The sequence below is a fragment of the Elephas maximus genome, chromosome 5 (assembly GCF_024166365.1).
Source record: "Elephas maximus indicus isolate mEleMax1 chromosome 5, mEleMax1 primary haplotype, whole genome shotgun sequence".
Classification (NCBI taxonomy): Eukaryota; Metazoa; Chordata; class Mammalia; order Proboscidea; family Elephantidae; genus Elephas; species Elephas maximus.
The window spans coordinates 59,548,530-59,564,032 of NC_064823.1; the positions used below are offsets into that span (position 1 = coordinate 59,548,530).

General features: G+C 35.3%; 2 protein-coding genes across 11 annotated transcripts in view; both read right to left on the reverse strand.

Annotated features, from left to right (window-relative positions):
* Positions 1-15,503, reverse strand: part of PDLIM5 (PDZ and LIM domain 5) — a 1,027,106-nt gene that overhangs the window by 468,604 nt on the left and 542,999 nt on the right. The window lies entirely within an intron of this gene.
* The window catches only part of BMPR1B (bone morphogenetic protein receptor type 1B), a 531,312-nt gene that overhangs the window by 369,986 nt on the left and 145,823 nt on the right, over positions 1-15,503 (reverse strand). For 7 of the 10 annotated variants that reach the window (XM_049885696.1, XM_049885697.1, XM_049885686.1 and 4 more), the window contains exon 2: positions 4,922-4,991. The exons of 1 other annotated variant lie outside the window; for it this stretch is intronic. The gene's annotated coding sequence lies outside the window, so the exon portion shown is untranslated. Of the gene's footprint in view, positions 1-68; positions 4,992-15,503 lie in introns of all 10 variants that reach the window. 2 more of the 10 variants (XM_049885691.1, XM_049885685.1) reach the window with 1 other exon arrangement.

Sequence of the window (15,503 nt, forward strand, 5' to 3'; positions counted from 1 at the left end):
ATCTAGTGCTGCTACAACAGAAATAGCACAAGTAGATGGCTTTAACAAAGAGAAGTTTATTCTCTCACGGTCCAGTTGGCTAGAAGTCTGAATTCAAGCACCAGCTCCAGGGGAAGGCTTTCTCTCTCTGTCAGCTCTGGAGGAAGAAGGTCCTTGTCATCAGTCTTTCCTTGGTCTGGGAGGATCTCCGCCCAGGAACCTCAGGTCCGAAGACACGCTCTGCTCCCAGTGCTGCTTTCTTGGTGGTATGAGGTTCCCATGTCTCTCTGCTCGCTTCTCTCTTTTATATCCCAAAAGAGATTGGCTTAAGACACTAACTAATCTTGTAGACCTCATCAATATAATTGCTGCTAATCCATCTTATTACTTCATAGTGATAGGATTTATAACATATAGGGAAATCACATCAGAAGATAAAACGGTAGACAATCATACAAGGAACTCATGACCTAGCCAAGTTGACAGATATTTTGGGGGAACACAGTTCAATCCATGACACTGATTGTCATAGTTATCTATCCCCACTATAACAGAAATACCACAGGTGGATGGTTTTAACAAAAAGACATTTATTCTCTCACAGTTTAGGAGGCTAGAAGTCCAAATTCAGGATACCAGCTCTAAAAGGAAAGGCTCTCTCTCTCTCTCCCTCTCTCTCTCTCTGTCTCTCTTGGCTCTGGTGGAATGTCCTTGTCATCAATCTTACCCTGGTCTAGGATTTTCTCAGCACAAGGACCCCAGGTCCAAAGGACATGCTCTGCTCCTGGCTCTTCTTGCTTGGTGGTAATGAGGTCCCTCTCCTCTCTACTTGATTCTGTCTTTTACATCTCAAAAGAGATTGACTCACGATACAACCTAATACTGTAGGTTGAGTCCTGCCTCATTAACACCATAGAGGTTAGAATTTACAACACACAGGATAATCACATCAGATCACAAAATGATGGACAACCACACAATACTGGGAATTATGACCTAGCCAAGTTGACACATATTTTTGGAGGACACAATTCAATCCATAACACTGATATACCAACACTGATACATTATTATTAACTAAAGTCCATAGTTTACATTAGGGTTCACTCTGTATGTTATAGAGTCCTCATGATTCTGATAAACGCATGTCATGTAGTCACCATCACGGTATCATACAGAATAGTTTCTCTGCCCTAAAAAAGCCCGATGCTCCAACTGTTCATCTTTCTCCTTCCCACTGAACCCTGGAAACCTCTACAGTTTTGCCTTTTCCAGAATGTCATATAATTGGAATCATTTGGTATGTAGGCTTTTCAGTCTGGCTTCTTTCACTTAGCAATATTCATTTAAGCTTCCTTCATATCTTTTTGTGATTTGATAGCTCCTATCTTTTCATCACTCAATATGTTATTCCACTGTAAAGATGTACTACAGTTTGCTTGTCCACGTACCTACTGAAGAACATCTTAAGTGCTCCAATTTTAAGCACTTATGAATAAAGCTGCTATAAATGTTTGTGTGCAGGTTTTTGTATGAACCTATGTGTTCAACTCATTTGTATAAATACTGAGGTGCTCAAATGCTGGATCATATAGTAAGCCTAGGTTTAGCTCTGTAAGAAACTGCCAAATTTTCTTCCAAAGAGGCTGTACCATTTTGCGTTTCCACCAGTGATGAATGAGAAAGTTTCTGCTGTTTCAAATCCTCGTAAGTATTTGGCTTTGTCAGCATTTCGGATTTGAACCATTTTAACAGGTGAGCAGTGGTATCTTGTTATTTTCATTTGTAATTCCCTAATGAGATATGATGGGAGCATTTTTTCATATGCTTATTCGCCATCCATATACCTTCTCTGCTGAGGTGTCTATCCAGATTTTTTGCCCATTTCATAACTGAGTTGTTTTCTTATTTTTGAATTTCAAGAGTTCTTTGAACATCTTGAGTACAAACAAGTTTTTTTATCAGATCTGTGTTTTGCAAATATTTTCTCCTAGTCTGTCCTTAGTAGTGTCTTTGGCAGAGCATATGGTTTTAATTTACATAAGTCCAAGTTTTTGATTTTCTTCTTTCATGGATCATGAAAGTCAATGTATCTAAAAAGTTACTGCCAAACCCAAGGGCACCTATGTTATCTTTGAGGAGTTGTATTGTTTCTTACATTAGGTCTATTATCCATTTTGAGCCAATTTTTGTGAAAAATGTAAGCTCTATGTCTAGATTCATTTTTTTTGCATGTGGATATCCAGCTGTTCTAGCATCATCTGTTCCAAAAAGTATCATTTCACCTTTGAATTGCCTTTGCTTTTCTGTCAAAGATCAGTTAACTGTATTTGTGTGGGTCTTCTGTTCCATGGATCTATTTGTCTATTATTTTACCAATACCACACTGTCTTGATCACTGTAGATTTATAAGTCTTGAAGCTGGATAGGGTCAGTCCTCCAATTTTGTTCTTCTTCAGTATTATGTTGGCTTTCTTTTGTCTGTATAAACTTTAGAATCGGTTTGTCAATATTCACAAAATAACTCACTGGGATTTTTACTGAAATTGTATTGAATCTATAGCTCCAATTACAAAGAACTGACAATAATATTAGCTCTTCCTATCCATAAACACGGAATGTCTCTCCATTTATTTAGATCTTCTTTGATTTCTTTCATCAGAGTACTGCAGTTTTCCTCATAAAATCTTGTACAAATTTTGTTAGATTTATACCTAAACATATCATTTGTTTTAGTGCTAATGGAAACAGTGTTGTGTTTTTTTTTTTTATTTCAAATTCAAACTGATCATTGATGGTATACAGGAAACCAACTGACTCTTTTATATTAACTTTGTATCCTGCAAAAAAAAAAAAAACAAAACTGGGGCAGTTCTACCCTGTCCTATAGGGTAGCTATGAGTCGGAATCGACTCAACGGCACTGGGTACTGGGATCCTGCAACCTAGCTATAATCACCTGTTAGTTCCAGGAGTACTTTTGTCAATTCCTTAGAATTTTCTATATAGACTATCATATCATCTGTGAATAAAAACAGTTTTATTTTTCCCTTCCCAATTCGTGTACCTTTTATTTCCTTTTTTTGTCTAATTGCACTATCTAAGGACTTCCAGTACAGTGTTGAATATGAGTGGTGAGAGAGGACATCCATCCTTGTCTTACTCTTGATGTTAGGAGGAAAGCATCTAATTTCTCAACATTAAGTATGATGTTATCTGTAGTTTTTTGGAGATGTTGTTTATTAAGTTGAGGAAGTTCTCCTCTATTCTTAGTTTGCAGAAAATTTTCATCATGAATGGGTATTTGATTTTGTCAAAATTTTTTTTTGTATCTATTGATATGATCATATGATTTTTTTTCTTCTTTAGCCTGTTGATGAGGTGGATTACATTAATTGATTTTCAAATGTTAAACCAGCTTTGTATACATAGAATAATCCCCACTTGGTCATGGTTTATAATTCTTTTTCTGCATAACATTGTTAGATTCAATATTCTAATATTTTGGCTAAGATTTGTCCATCTATGTTCATGATAAATTATGTCATTTTCCTTTCTTGGATGTCACTGTCTGGTTTTGGTATTAGGGTATTACTGACCTAATGAATCAGGAAGTGGTCCCTCTGCTTCTGTTTTCTGGAAGAGATGCAGAGATTTGGTACTATTTCTTCTTTAAATGTTTTATAGAATTCACCAGTGAATTTATCTGGGTCTGAGGCTTTCTATTTTTGAAAGTTATTCATTTTTTATTCAATTTCTTTTATAGATGTAGGTCGGCACAGATTATCTATTTCTCCTCGTGTGAGAGTTTTAGTAGATTATTTCCTCCAAGGAATCTGTCCATTTCATCTATCACATTTGTGGGCAAAGGAATGTGGGAATAACATTCCTTTATTATCATTTCAATATCTATAGGATCAGTAGTGATGGCCCCTCTTTCATTTGTAATGTTAGTACTTCGTGTCTTCTTTCTTTTTTTTTTTGTTTTGTTTTTGACTGAAAACACACTAGGTGGCCAAGAATTCAGAGACATTTTTGAAATACAGAAGTTCACATAGAGGTAGGATTTGGCCAGGAATATGATTTTGCAGCTGAAACTGTGAGCTGATGTTTGATAATAAAGGGTCTGCTACAGGGAAATTGATCAAATAGTGTTACAGGCTCTCAGTATAGCAGAACAGTAAATTGAGGTCTCCATTTAATTCTGGTTCTGCTACTTACTAACCATATAATCTTAGGCAAGTTTCTTAACCTCTCTATGCTTCTATTAAAGTGGGAATGTTAATAATCTTATATACTTGTTGTGAAGAATAAACTGAATACCTGTAAAACATTTAGAACAGCATCTGCACATTGTAGCACACAAAAAAAGTACTTATACATAAGGTCAAACTGGTCAGAAAAAGTCTGGGAGTGAACAGTCACCAAGCTACATGGCAACTCAGTTGAGCTGGGACTTCTCAAGTCCAAACCACATGTTTTACATTTGCCCTCTCATGTGAGTGAAGCCAACTAGAACTATCAGCACAAAATGTATAATGGATTGGAACTGCTTGAAAACAGCGTAATTTTGTAATCCAGTTTGTATTAACCTGAAAAATATTATCATGATGATATCAGTAACATGTGGGGAAAGGTTATTACCCCGTGTGTAAATGTTTGATGAACAGACTAAGTGTACAAGCCAACATTTCAAATGAAAGGCACAAGTTACTTTCTCATTATATAACAAATCCACAGCCACTTTGTCATGTTGATTTACACCAATTTCCTTATCTTGTGTGTTTTTACTGATAATTAAAGGAACAATTGTACATTCCATTCATTGTATAAGACATATTATCTTTCAATTGACTTCAGCATACCACAAAGTCAGAATGTCAAAAAGCAAAAATGATGCCTAACAAACACCCCCGAAGTCTTTAATAATTACTAGACCTTACCTTTATCAACAAGGCATGAAATGACCTTCCCTTCCTTTCACATCTAAGAAAGAGTACGCTGAATTCCACCCTGCCAACAAAGGAGAAAAAAAAAAAAAGAGTTGCTATTTGTTTTAACCTAATAGTTTGAGAAAAGTTTGGGTTATCTTTTACCAGTTCAAAAGCAGGCCCAATGATAACACATAACTGAGTTGGAAAAAAAAATCTACTTATATTCTATAGCACCTCAAAGTTCTGACTTCTGAGCTCTAGTCTATCAATATGAGAAAATAAACTATTCCATGTAATATGCTTACAGACACCAGATGACATTTCAAGAGTAAATCCCTCTGACATCTTTCCAAAAAGAAACAAATTTTGAGTCTACATAGGCTTGCAGTTTTTGGATGTTATTTAATACATGGATTTTAATTAAAAGTATACCCACCGATTTTAAAAGTAATTATATAAACTAGATTTTCATTCATACCATTTTTCTAACCAAGTTTTTTTATTAAAAGAAAATAAGAAAAATAATCAGACTTTTATAGCCCTTTGTTAGTATTCACATCACCAACACCCATTCTGGTAGAATGTATACACCACAATCAGATCTTAATTTGCTATTCAGAAACAGTTTTAACTCCCCTGGAATCCAGATTTCAGGGTCCATGAAGTATAGGGTCGCTATGAGTCACAATCGACTCGATGGCACTGGGTTTTCTGGGGGAGTTGGGTTAACCCACTCAGTCCACTGCCCTTAGATGTTCTTTTGAAGAAACTTGTTTCTAAAAGTCACCTTTGAGTCAAACAATGGTGTAGATAAACTAACTAGTGAGACCATTTTGCCTGGGGCATTGTACTCTTTTGAAGAATTCAGTCCATTGGGGGACTCAGAGGCTCCAAAGGTCACAAACTGTTTTATCAGTTTTGTTCCAGGGCCCTTTTCCATGGCAATGTTGATAAGATGGGGTATAAGAATTTTTGGAAGTCTCTCATCTTCCAAACATTTATAATTCCCTAGTTAAAATACTACCTCAATTTGCAAATCATGTATTCAATAAATTTCAGTGTCAATTACTACCTTAATATGATTTCTGTTTTAACAGTATGAAATATGTTTTTCCAGTTAAAAATAATAACCAAGACAAAGATTAAATGAGCAGCCTAAAACCAGTATGCCTGTGTGGTCAATATTAGGTTGAAAATGAGACTACGACAACCTTTTATATCTTAATGATATCAGATTAAAAAGGCAATCAAATTAACATCTAAATTAAACTGACAAAGTGATCTGATTGCCAGATTTGGTGTAATAAAACTCCCATAATCCTAAAGCAAAATAAAATTTATTTTATATCTAGTTCAAAATCACTGTAAGATTTTATCAGAAAACCCACTTCCACATTTCTAACCTAAAATCAGGAGAGACCTTGGACTTTACAGAACAGAACATTTTAAGAGATTCAAAAACAAAATTGTATAAGATCACAAAGCCAAAAATGAAACTGGTTGATTTAATTTTTGTTAACCCTGTGTTTTAAAGAGTACTGCAAGTTTAAAAGCATTCAAATCACAGGCAAAAAAGCATTAGTAAATGAGGCAATCAACATAAATGACATCCTTCTACAGAGAATGTCCCAATGAAAGGCTTCTTTACGGTAGACAGTCTTGCCCAAAACGTCTACAGGAGATGGATTCACTTAGAAACACAATTCTAGCATAGCAGACATTTGATAAGTAATTGGGAATTAATGAGTTGATAAACCTATCTCATTCTGGATCTCCGATTATGAGTTTTGTCATCTTAGATGAATTACTGAACCTCTCTGCTTCAACTTCCTCATCTGTAAAAGAATCACAGAGTTTGGAAGTGCCCAACAATCAGTGAGAATTCAATAAATGTTAGCTTTGGTCTGATTTACTGGAATGGATTAGACCATTTCAAGGTCTAGCTTATATTAAAGCTGTGTTCATTCAGCAAATAAATGAGTGCCTACTATGTGCAGGAATTTTTATTCTGTGTAGGCCATTCACTATTAAAACTTTCAGAAAACAATACTATTTCTTTATATCCTCTCATAATGATTTTTTTTTCCCTAAAGAGTAGGCCACTCATTACTATCAAAGAACACAAATAGTAAATCAGAGTTCTGAAAGCCTTAGCATGAAGCACAAATATCTAAATCATATGACTATGTTTTTTGTTTAAAAAAAAAAAAGTCCAGAAAACAGTTCCTTTCAGCTGTGGGAAACTAGGAACCTTCTCTGAAATAGAGAGGACTGAGGGACTATGGCTTTGATCAAGACCCCAAATCTCTTGCACACATTTTCCTATAAACTCATGAAAGTCTGAGGGTAAAAGTTTGGTTTCTAACAGTAAAATCAAAAGGAGAGCAAAGCTGATAAAATGAAACTGTTATGCTGAGAAATGTTTGCTATTGACTCTAGGAATCTTCCAAGGCTAGACAATCTGCTAAGGTGCCAGTTCTCACGGTAAGCATTCAAGCCCCAGAGAAACTCCATGCCTTATTCCCGAATGATAATTTGCCTTGTTTTCCTACGGACAGGGTGTGTATGGCTCAGAGATTGACCCTACAGGGAAAAAACAAGTCTCCAGAGAATTTCTGTTGTTGTTTTTGGGTGCTATGGCATCAATTTTTTACTCACAGTTACTCCATGTATGAGAGTAGAACTGCCCCATAATCTTTGCGGGAACAGATAGCCAGATCTTTCTCCTGCGGAGCCATTGGGTGGTTTCAAACCACCAACTTTTTGGTTAGCAGCCAAATGCTTAATGATTGCACCACCAGAGTTCCTGGAAATTTCTATAACCATATCATAAAAAAATATATCTAACAGGAACCATGTTGATACAACTTCAGGAATGTTAAAGAAAAATTCATTGGATTTCACACCACAGATGACCTGGATTTGAGATCGGCTAATAATTAGGAGAAATATAGGTACACAATTTGAAGAAAAGTGAGTATCTGCTGCTGATGCATTAAATTACTTGTTCACATTGAAATAATTTTTAAATATGAAACATTTTCCCCCCTTAGGGAACTGAACTCATAGACAACAAAAAGCAATGAAATAATCATATTTAATTTCATTTACGTGGACTTTGTTGAAAACACATCATTTATGCAGGAAAGTTTTGAATGTGCCATGTTTTTACTTTTTAGAATCTGGATTATTGTTTTTTAAAAAATCCACTAAAAACACCTTGTTTGAAATAGGTGAGCGGTCTTAATGCATACCATACCAGAAGAATATTTTGAATCTTCTTACTTTAAGGAGTTTTTACTAATATTTTCAGAAAAATCAACAAATGAATGGATAAACAAATGATACATACACACAATGGAATAATACTACACAACAATAAAGAACAATGATGAATCTGCGAAACATCTCACAACAAGAATGAATCTAGAGGGCATTATGCTGAGTGAAATAAAAGGACAAATATTGTACAAGACCATTATAAAAACCCAAGAAAAGGTTTACACACAGAAAAAAACAATCTTTGACGGTTACGAGCGAGGGAAGGTGTGAGAAGGGGAAATCACTAACTAGCCAGTAAAAAATCTGTTATTTTGCTATCAAGTCAATTCCAACCCATAGTGACCCTACAGGACAGAGCAGAACTGCCCCATAGGGTTTTCAAGGAGCGACTCATGGATTTGAACTGCTGACCTTTTGGTTAGCAGCCAAGCTCTTAACCTCTGTGCCTCCAGGGCTCCAGCTAGACAGTAGATAAGTGTTAACTTTAGTGAAAGGAAAGATAACACACAATATAGGGGAAGTCAATACAGTTTAACCACGGCAAAGGCACAGAAGCTTCCTAGACATATCCAAACACCTTGAGGAAAGAAGGTACTGGGGCTGAGGGCTGGGGAGCGTGGTCTCCAGGAATATCTAAGTCAATTGGTATAACACACTTCATAAAGAAAATGTTCTACATCCTTTTTTGATGAGTAGCATCTAAGGTCTTAAAAGCTTGGGAAAGGCCATCTAAGATATATCTACTGGTCCTATCACTCCTGAAGCAAAGGAAAATGAAGAAAACCAAAGATTCAAGGAAAATATTAGTCCAAAGGACTAATGGACCACATGAACCACAGTGTCAACCAGTCTGAGCTCAGAAGAACCTAGATGGTGCCCAGCTACCACCACCAACCACTCTGACAGAGATTACAATAGAGGGTCCTGGACAGAACTAGAGAAAAATGTAGAACAAAATTCAAATTCACAAAAGAAGACCAGACTTAGTGGTCTGACAGATACTTGAGGAACCCCTGAGACTATGGCCCCCAGATACCCTCAAACTCCACAAAAGCCACTCCCAAAGTCTACCTTTCAGCTAAAGATTACACAGGCTATAAAACAAACAATAACACACGTGAGGAACGTGCTTCTTAGTTCAATCAAGTATATGAGACCAAATGGGCAACAGCTGCCCAAAAGCAAAGACAGGAAGGCAGCAAGGGACAGGAAAACTGGATGAATGGATATGGAGAACCCAAGGTGGAAATGGAAAAGGGACAGTGCTGACACATTGTGGGGACTGCAACCAATGTCACAAAACAATTTGGGTATAAATTTTTTAAAGAGAAACTTGTTTATTCCGTGAACTTTCACCTAAAACACAATAAAATTAAAAATATATTCTCAGAAAAAGTCTCTAAGAATTATATACATTTCGTTATCATGATAGATTTCCTGACACTGTAGTTCTCTTCATTTGCTTATTTTGGAATGAAAATTCATTTTCACTACTCAGTTGAACACAGATAGAATATGGATTTTGTATGATTCAACTATCTTGGAAGATCAGTCAGCTGAGCACCCTGATACAGGGTATTTGCTTGCTGTTCGTCCAGAATTCCACTCATACAGATGCATCAGAAAAGAAGCCAGGAACTTTATTTCAATTTGTATTTTCTAAGTACCTGTTGTGTGCAACATACCGCATTAAGCCCAGGAGACACATATGTGGTATGTGTTTTTAAAAGATAACTGGGCCTAGGTAGCAAGTAACATAAAGGAGATTGCATAGTAAGAATTCATAGACTTGACATACGGATAATGGATAAGACATAGAAAAAGCAGAGAGAGAGATGTAAAGTCCAGACAGAAGACCTATCCTCCACTAGGCAAGCTGGAGGAAAAAAGTAAAACTTCAGGCAAACAGGCAAATTACAGAAAAATGGCCCAGATAAACTAGAAAAGCAGATTCAGGGGCATTCAGCAAGGAGGTCAGGACTCAAGGGAGAGAGTCTCAGAAGTGAGAGGAAGAGGAAAGCTCCAGACAGACAGATCGGAAAGGTGAGAGACTGTAGTCAGGGACACCTATTACAAATCAGCTCAATGCTGGCCCAGGCAGTCTGGCTTACGGCTACTAAAATTCAGATACGATATTTCTAGATACAGTCCAGGCTCGCGTGAAGTGGGCCTGGGGGACCCCACAGGCAACCGAGTCAATTGGATTTCTCATTAAATGAAGACACAGCATAGAAATCTCTCAAAGCCAATGTGGACTTATATTATCTTCACGTTGTATCAAACGGAAAGTTCTTCCCTCTAAACTTCTTAGGAGCAGAGATTAACTCTTATATTCTTCACATTCAAAGTTTTATGCTGACAGAAAAGTATTATATAATTGTGGAACAACTGACCATCTTTTACTCATGAATGTTTTACATGGACTATGTTAAGCACTTGAAATTTTTAATAAAAGATAAATATTAAACATAATTAAAAAAAGAATTCAGAATATTTATGAAAGGTAGAAGGGCAGATTTCTTCTAATCTTCCACCTGAAAAGCAAGGAGAATAATTTCACATACTTCTACTTTATTCAAAAGATAGAATTAATAAATTTATACTTGAAACAAATACTTGTAACCATCACTAAATATCTGATATTTAGAGGGGCTTTTCATATTGTATTACTCCTGGATTTAAAATAATAGTTTTGGAAAAAAATTATACTTTTAAAGGGTATTTAAACTACAGTTTAGAATTGGGGGCTTTGTCCACAAATATTTACATTGAGTTTAATCAAAATTACGATTTTTCTTAAGCCCCAATACCATGTTCTAGAACTTTGCCTTCAAAAGCTACTAAAGGCTAAAAGTTTTAAAAGTGCCCTACTGAGATCAGTGAGGTTGCCTTGGAGTCAGTAAGAGAAAGCAGACCTCAGTGCCTCAATGTCAATTATCCAGCCTCTGGGCACTGGCTCACAGAGAGCCACAGCTTAAAATCATTATAAAGATAGCATTAAGACAATTAAACAAATTATTTGGAATCAAGAGTACTTAAAATGTATTCCTAACCTGAATAAAAGGTACCAGAGGACAACCTCAGAAATTGGGGGAAATTACAGAAAAGTGTTACAACATGAGTAAGCATTCGTTTTCCCCTTGCAATTCAAAGTATCTTTTCATACATTCTAGAGTCAGACCTTAGGGTATTTCAGCAATGCATACAAACTAAGAAAGGCCTTAAAGGATTTCAGTAATGCACCAACACTCAAAGTAGCTAGTGTATATAGGTAATAAACTCATCTGTTTAATTTTTTCTTTTTTTTAACTATTCAGTATCCTTACCAAAGCAATCAATCCTTATTTATGTGTTTACCTCGAATTATGATTTTTAATACTAGAATGGTAAAGACTCTATCCTCTAGCATAAATAATATAACCAGTTATTAAATCTGGAGTCCAGAAAATACTAAAAGAATCTAAAGAAAATTCTGGGGCAAAGCTATTAATTTTTTTTTCAGAACAAAAATCTAAGGCATATAAGGAAAAAAAAAAAAAAGCCAGTTGCTGTTTTAGTAAAGGTTTTGAAAAATAACATAGTACTTCATGAATCAAGGAACATGACATTGACAAAATATTAACAATCCTTAAGGTGTAAAATATTTACGTATAAAATTTAGAAGTAAATGTAAAGCCTTAAAATAGCAGAAGGGATTAACAACAGTTCCAAGTTCCACATATGTCCATATTTTTACCATACCTAGACTAACAGCTTACTTTACAAAGGACTTTACAAAGGATGTACACATTAGCTTATTTAATCCGCATAATAAGCACTGGGTACTTTACACCGAACAGAACGCAGAGTGGTGAAGAGCCAAATATTTGAGTTAGACAGTCCCTGAGTATGAATTCCAGCTCTGTATTTACTTGGCTGTATGATTCTGAACAAACTGCTTGACTTGTCTAAGCCTTGGTTTCCTCATCTGTAAAATAGGGATAGTAATACCTAGAGTTCAGGCTTACTATCAGGATTAAACAACATAATACATGTGGATCATTTGACATAATACCTCTTACCGCCTCCCCCCCAGAAAAAGCACAGGTAAGTGTCTGAAACTCACAGTAAGCAACAGTGTTTCTTTAAAAACGCAGGGCATTCACCTCCGTATGTAACACTATTTTCACTGCTCCAAAACTGCTCAAGAATCCACCACAAGACACCTTCCAGTGCTGACATGAGAAATCCCAATCCTGGAGTCATGTTAACCTTTGTATCACCCCAGTTTTAAGGAGTTCTTGGATGGTGCAAACACTTATGCACTCAACGACTAGCCAAAAGGTTGGCAGTTCAAACCCACCTAGTGGCACTTTTAGAAGACAGGCCTGGTGATCTGCTTCTGAAAGGTTACCAAAAACCAAAAAACCACTGCCATCGAGTCGATTCCAACTCATAGTGACCCTATAGGGCAGAGTAGAACTGCCCCATAGAGTTTCCAAGGAGCGCTAGCCTTAAAAATCCTATGGAGCAGTTCTACTCTGCACACATGGTACTGTCATGAGTAGAAATCGACTCAATAGCAACTAACAACAATCATCCCAATTTTAGAGAAAAAGATTGCAGCATGATGTCAGATTCAATGCAAGACTTTCAATAATGCTGGAACTATTATCAATTTCCTGTACTAATGGAAGTTTTTTTTGTTTTTGTTTTTTGCCAGAGCAACATCAAATCCACAGATAATGCAAAACCTTCATTGTAATCAACGATTTTAAGTATACTCTCTTACACTCAAGAGAAATCAGACTAAATGGTTGAGCGTTACATCCTTTCTTTTAACTCAATTCTGCATTCTCTATGGTATAGTGAAATGAGCAAGACAACTGGGAAGAAATAAAAGAATGCTACTAGACCAAAATTTGCACTGATAACTTGAAGTTGACAGTTTATATTACAGCAGTAATACCATAATCATTACATTGCAAATAGCATAACGAAGTAAAGATGTTCTTTCTCACAAGTGGTCCAACTGTAACTCTTTTTTTTTCATTGAAACATTTCAAAAAATCCTGTCTGATGATAGATAGAAAGGTAAGTGACTTCACTACAGCTACATCAGTGAGACTCCACAGACAGCAATGAAGGACTAGGGTGTGACTACAAGGGCCCTGGAGAGCAAAAAGTCTATTCTTCAAGACTGTATTCTAAATTTAGTGGATGAAAATCACAAAACAAGCCCAAATATGGCACTAAGTTCACATTACAAAAACCTCTGTAACAGGAATTTTTATCCAAAAGCTTGAAAGCAAAATTTAGTTAAGAATGATCACCATTTATAAAAATAGAATTTTAAATGTGTGCTTAGGACACCACGATAATTTCTTTTCCTTAAAACCTAGGTTTCTTTGCAACTTCTTCTATAACTAATGTGCCTTTTTAAAAATATGGACTATATATTTTTTCAACCCTAATACTCACAAAGCTGTCTAAATATCACCTTGAAAGTACTACTAGTAATTTAGTCAATCTGAAAAACAATTGTTATCTTTTACACAAATATTGACCAGATCTCAAATGAAAGGTGGTGGCACTGTTCTCATAATAGTTCAGCTTTGAATCTTTAGAAAAATTTTTAAAAAGAAAAAAAAAAGCCAAACATATATATCAAGCATGAACCATTTTATAAAAACTCAATTTTCAAAAGAAATGCTTATGTAATATCAAAGAAAATAACAAAAGTGTTACTAATTACAAAAAAGTGTACAAAGTTGCAATATATTTTACATTAAATAGGAGTATTCCAAATTCAAGCAGGTCTTCTGAGCCCATGCAACATATATATAGAACATATTTTTAATTTCAGTCAAACCTAAAAGTAGAAGAATGAATACGACACGCCCATACACAAAGCTGAATACTGGAGATGCATGCTATCTGAATAGCATAAATTTAGACAAAGTAGCTCACATTAGAGAGCTGGCTATATATACTTAAAAGTCTACATTTGATCATTTAAGAAGGGCCTCAAAGAAAAAAGGAAGGGGTATTTCAGTATGTGATCTGGAAGAAATTTTAGCATCACAGGAAAAATCTGACTTTCTTTTCTGGTGCTTAGTAATATAAAGGTTTTTGAAGGGGAAAAAAGTGTAAAATTGTTTTCATACAGTATGAATAATGACTATAGGCTTTAAGAGAGAGGCTCACACATTATGGAGTAAAAAGAAATTCACCAATTATCTAGCAAGTAGAAAAACAAATTATCATTCCTTTTTAAAATGTGAGTCTGTATGTGTGTGTAAGGTAGCAAGAAATTATACAAATTGTAGCTTTTTAATTTAAAAATAGAGGTTCTAGAAAATTTTAAGATATATTCTTTGATGTGTATCCCTGTCCTCGGTGCTCTTTAACATTTAAGGTTTAAATAATGACTCCTTAGAGACTCATACTGCCACGCAAATAAGCAATGAGGGTCATTTAGAAGCTACAGAACAAACTGAAGTTCAGCACTTATTCCATAATGTCACAGTCCACTAAATTGGGAATCCTTAAAATGAAATATTTGTCTAAATAAATTATACAGTGATTAGCTGAACACAAAACACTCAACTTCTATAATACCTTTGATCACTAAGTCAAATGCATTCTCCTAAATTCAAGCCTTTATTTTCATGTCCAAGGATATTTTCTCCCTGTTCGTTATCATGACATCAAGTACTGGCTTTTGCCTTCCCTAAAATGACATTTGCCTTATATCCAACTGTTAAAATTCTGCTCATCCTTCAAGACTGGAATCTAAGTACAGCTCTTTCACAAAGTCTTTGTGGACCCTTCCAAAAAAATGTGACCCACGCTACACCTACCCCACAACCCCAGTAAGCCTCTGAAACTCTTCTACCAGGGTGACTGAGAAAACATTAGGGGTAATTAATGGAAACAAAAGTTTTGTGGGGGATTTGGGTGGGTTATTGCCTTTTTCATCATGTAAAGTGTATTTACTTAAATTTTAATGCTACATTTTAATGCTGCATTTGACCATATTCCTTCTTTTTAAGAATTTCCCAGGTTAAAATATAGCTTAGAAAAATGATAAATGTGATGACAATACAAAGAAAAATTTAGAAATCTGTTTACCATATCAACAGTAAATTTAAAACTATTCTCTTTCTTTTTGACATTTATTTTTTCCCATAAACAGAAATACTGGATATGTTTTATTTTTGCTGGAATTATTATCCCAAGTATGAGAGGAATTTTAATGAAAAAAATAAGGTGGAAAGAGATTTAAGCTAATATTTAAAAATTAGGCAAATTAATAAAGTTGGCATTA